Here is a 5,104-nt window from a genome sequence, read left to right as displayed (position 1 = left end):
TTGAACTTTCAGATTGCAACATTGTGAAATAAAGACATTTGTGAAAGTGTGGTGACTCTGTGGCATTATTGAAGATTTTGGTTTGCTCCCCAGAGATACAAAGTTAGCTGGTGCCTGCATGTGACAAACTTTGGCGTAGTCGGCAGGGTATAAACTTGATATGAGCAACCGCGACTTCAGTTATCCCACATGGAAAAAACCTATATAAACATATATGTTTCAATATACGTTTTGATATAGGTTTTTAATATATGTGACATATATAAAATTGGCCGTTTTCCTATATTATATGTACATATATGCACACATATATACAGTACAGTCCAAAAGTTTGGAACCACTAAGATTTTTAATGTTTTTAAAAGAAGTTTCGTCTGCTCACCAAGGCTACATTTATTTAATTAAAAATACAGTAAAAACAGTAATATTGTGAAATATTATTACAATTTAAAATAACTGTGTACTATTTAAATATATTTCACAAAGTAAGTTATTCCTGTGAAGCAAAGCTGAATTTTCAGCATCGTTACTCCAGTCTTCAGTGTCACATGATCCTTCAGAAATCATTCTAATATGCTGATTTGCTGCTCAAGAAACATTTATGATTATTTTCAATGTTGAAAACAGTTGTGTACTTTTTTTTTTTTCAGGATTCCTTGATGAATAGAAAGTTCAAAAGAACAGTATTTATCTGAAATACAAAGCTTCTGTAGCATTATACACTACCGTTCAAAAGTTTGGGGTCAGTAAGAATTTTTATTTTTTTGAAAAGAAATTAAAGAAATGAATACTTTTATTCAGCAAGGATGCATTAAATCAATCAAAAGTGGCAGTAAAGACATTTATAATGTTACAAAAGATTAGATTTCAGATAAACACTGTTCTTTTGAACTTTCTATTCATCAAATAATCCTGAAAAAAAATATTGTACACAAATATTTTGTACAATTGTACACATTAAATGTTTCTTGAGCAGCAGATCAGCATATTAGAATGATTTCTGAAGGATCATGTGACACTGAAGACTGGAGTAATGATGCTGAAAATTCAGCTTTGCCATCACAGGAATAAATTACTTTGTGAAATATATTCAAATAGAAAACAGTTATTTTAAATTGTAATAATATTTCACAATATTACTGTTTTTACTGTATTTTTAATTAAATAAATGTAGCCTTGGTGAGCAGACGAAACTTCTTTTAAAAACATTAAAAGTCTTAGTGGTTCCAAACTTTTGGACTGTACTGTATGTACACATATATATACACATATATGTACACATATATACACATATATATATATATATGTTACATATATTTTGTTATACATTTCCTTCTTTTCCACTATCTTCATACAAGAAAGAATTGACCTTGTAAATGTTTCTGGAAAACGTGTAGATATCATATTTAATATATCATGTTAATATATTGCCATAGTTAAATTCCATAACATGCCAATTACATGTGATACCAATTTCACGTGTTCGCACCCACATGGAAAAAACCTATATAAACATATATGTTTCAATATAGGTTTTGATATAGGTTTTACATATATGTGACATATATAAAATTGGCCGTTTTCCTATATTATATGTACATATATGTACATATATGCACACATATATGTACATATATGTACATATAATATAGGAAAACGGCCAATTTTATATATGTCACATATATTAAAAACCTATATCAAACCTATATTGAAACATATATGTTTATATAGGTTTTTTCCATGTGGGACCAATTTCACGTGTTCGTGTAGCGGTGTGTTTTCTGCGTTGTGTCGTAATCAAAGACAGACTGCGAAAAATCTTGCCAACAGGTCCTCACTTTATTCTATAACACAAATGGCAATATATGAGGACTTGTGCAGCATACAAACAGCATGCGGCAGCAACGCACAACGCTGAGAAAGAGAGATATTAAAAGTAACTCAAGTAAAGAAAAATAATCAACGAAACATCTGAATGTACATCACAGAGGGGTTTTGGATTACAATCATACAAATATATCATGTGAATTCAGCTGTTACATGAAACATGGCCTTAATTGAATCACCGCAAAAACTTTGTGCGACCTACCGCTGTGATGTCTCATGCAGACTGGGAAGCAGCAAAGTGCGTCAACACCCCAAGTCAGCATGGCGGCAGGAAACCCCAAATATGGTCATGGCAAGTGGAATCACAAAATAATTGTCTAAATACATAACTGCTACATTCGCACATACATAAGTTCTTGCATAATTTTTTTCGTTAATTCTTAGTTTTTGCCTTGATAATAGAAAATATGAGCTAGGCATCATGTATGACAGTCAAAAATGAGATATGAGCTACAAAATGACCAGATCCTGCCATTAGCTATATAGAAGACATATCTTGTATGTATAGGGCATATATATGGATATGAAGAAGCAATACAGGAGACCTATATTTCCTGTATATGCACATATATGCACCTCAATTTTGCCTATATGTGGCATATATACACATATATGCAGTATATATACGGATATATGCAGCTTATATATAGCATATATGCAGTATATATGCGCATATATGCAGCATATATATAGCATATATGCAGTATATATGCGCATATATGCAGCATATATATTATCATATATGTGCATATATGCAGCATATATGTACATATACACTGCATATAGGTTTCATATATGCGCATATATCCACATATAGGTTCTTTCCATGTGGGCACATACATAAGTTCTTGCATAATTTTTTTTCGTTAATTCTTAGTTTTTGCCTTGATAATAGAAAATATGAGCTAGGCATCATGTATGACAGTCAAAAATGAGATATGAGCCACAAAATGACCAGATCCTGCCATTAGCTATATAGAAGACATATCTTGTATGTATAGGGCTTATATGTGGATATGAAGAAGCAATACAGGAGACCTATATTTCCTGTATATGCACATATATGCACCTCAATTTTGCCTATATGTGGCATATATATGCAGCATATATGCAGTATATATACGCATATGCAGCATATATGCAGTATATATACACATATATGCAGCATATATGCGCATATATGCAGCATATATATTATCATATATGTGCATATATGCAGCATATATGTGTATATACACTGCATATAGGTTTCATATATGCGCATATGTCCACATATAGGTTCTTTCCATGTGGGATGCCTATGACCCACAAGGTCCAAGGGCTCGAGTCATGATGATTAAATTTTTTACGGGAGCACCATGGGTCCAGAATTATAGCAGGGCTGATACAGAAGTGACTTTTGGTTCTTGGAAAGAGCAAGTACAAAATATCTTGACTCTCCAAGGACTAAGTGATGAACAACAGCTGCATTTTATTTTGGGTGTTTTGTAGGGAGAGGCTAAGAGGAAAGTTTTAGCAGTGAATGCAGAATAACGAGACACTCCTGAGGAAGCAGAACTTCTTGTTCTAATCCAATAATATTAAATATAAAGTGTCTGATTAAAATGTGTTATTAAATGGTAGAGATTGTTTTTAATGGAAAGCTTGGTAGGTCAGGTCAATAAAAGTTAATGTGTTCTTTTCAGTGCCGGGTCCAAACAAAGAGCATTTCAGTTTGATCACACAAGATGTCATGTATAGCGTTGAGTGTAATTGCCTTCCAAGCAGTTGACCCGAGTTCGATTCCTGGCCAAAAGCATTGCTTTTTGCTCAAGCTGTCGTTAAAACAGCAATCCCCAAGCCCTGGCTAGCGCAATAAGTTTTGTATGGGTCATTGGACAGCAGCAAAGGATGAGGTCTCCCCGTCAGGGAATTGAACCCCAGTCTTCTGTGTGACAGGCAGAGATACTATCCACTATACTAAAGAGGAGATACAGAGGCATGCTATTGCCCCAAGCAGCACAACTGCTGGTCAAAACGGTGTAAATGCCACGAAAGTACCTTTTACACACCAGCTGCAAATATTTTATTGAAAGTGTAATCTATTAAATGCCATTAACAAATCATCTAATGCCGAACTCTGAAGTCTCTGATTAAAACATGAAGAGTTCATTTGCAAAAACTGATAAACGGCACTTTTAAAAAAGAAATTAACTGAATGCTGTGCGTTATTATCCACATATAGCACGTTCCGAACCCTAAATACGTTTTGTCAGAAAAGCCGGTATTATCCACTGTCAAGGCATCACAAGTTCACGTTTTACAGCAGAAACCGACAAGCACTCTCGTTGTTTGTGTACAGAAACCGATAAGTCCGTTTTAACGAATCAGTGCACAATATTCAGGTCAGGTGACAAAGCTGCTAGTCAATTCAAAAAGATGCCCTAGCTGAGGGGAGTTTCGTCAAAGCTGAATAAAAGTGATAGAGGATTTATAATTTTGAAATAAAACTGTTTGTTATGGAATGCTGAGAGGTGCCCATGACAAAATTTTGCATGATGACCAGCAAGTGACCAGCTGATGAAAAGCATGCTGGTAGGAGTTTGCATTCTAGATTGCCCTCGGTGAGCATAGTGGCATAGTAGAGGGAGCATGCAGGCCCAAGGGGGCGGAGATACAGCTTGAGTTTCTCTTCATTATCATATAAATCTTTCGACTTTTACTAAAGGCTTCATGGAGAGGAACCTTTGTGAGTGTTCTGTATTTTGGGGGGCTCTGCTCACAGCAGAGCTACGCAGGAGCGTTAAAAGCAGAGTGAATTTGGCTGTGGGCTTCTGCCAACGTAGTCGAGACCCAATGCACTGCCAGATGCCTGGGTGCACGTTTGAGCTTGCCCACAGTGGTCAAGCCTTCTGGCAAGAAAGTGTTTACATTATTGATGGAACTGTATAGTGATAATACTCCAGTTGCCACTTTGAAGGCACAGTTTTTTTAATTATAGACAGGAAGCTACACAGTCTATTAGGGCTTTTGCTCTCAGATTGTTTGAGTTGTTTTCCAGGTTGAAGCGGCGAGATAACACCGGCTTGGAGGGAGGAGACATGCTGCTAAGTTCGTGATGGAGTTACGAGAGGGACCCATTCAGCAAAATCTATGGTCTCAGGTCGGGAGGAACCAACAACTGACCTTCGAAGATGGGAGGAAGGAGTTACTGGCTCTGGAGAGTAAGAGGCAAGAT

The 5,104-nt window shown here is 35.7% G+C and overlaps 1 non-coding gene across 1 annotated transcript; it reads left to right on the top strand.

Annotated features, from left to right (window-relative positions):
- Nucleotides 1-4,543: 4,543 nt before the first annotated feature.
- LOC125263863 lies at nucleotides 4,544-4,658 on the top strand. The gene has a single exon (XR_007183931.1). It is a non-coding gene; the product is annotated as a U5 spliceosomal RNA (small nuclear RNA).
- The last annotated feature ends 446 nt before the right edge of the window (nucleotides 4,659-5,104 follow it).

The sequence above is a fragment of the Megalobrama amblycephala genome, linkage group LG2, assembly GCF_018812025.1.
Source record: "Megalobrama amblycephala isolate DHTTF-2021 linkage group LG2, ASM1881202v1, whole genome shotgun sequence".
Taxonomy (NCBI): domain Eukaryota; kingdom Metazoa; phylum Chordata; class Actinopteri; order Cypriniformes; family Xenocyprididae; genus Megalobrama; species Megalobrama amblycephala.
The sequence above is the reverse complement of the archived record's forward strand: the minus strand, read 5'-3'. Positions and strand labels throughout refer to the sequence as shown.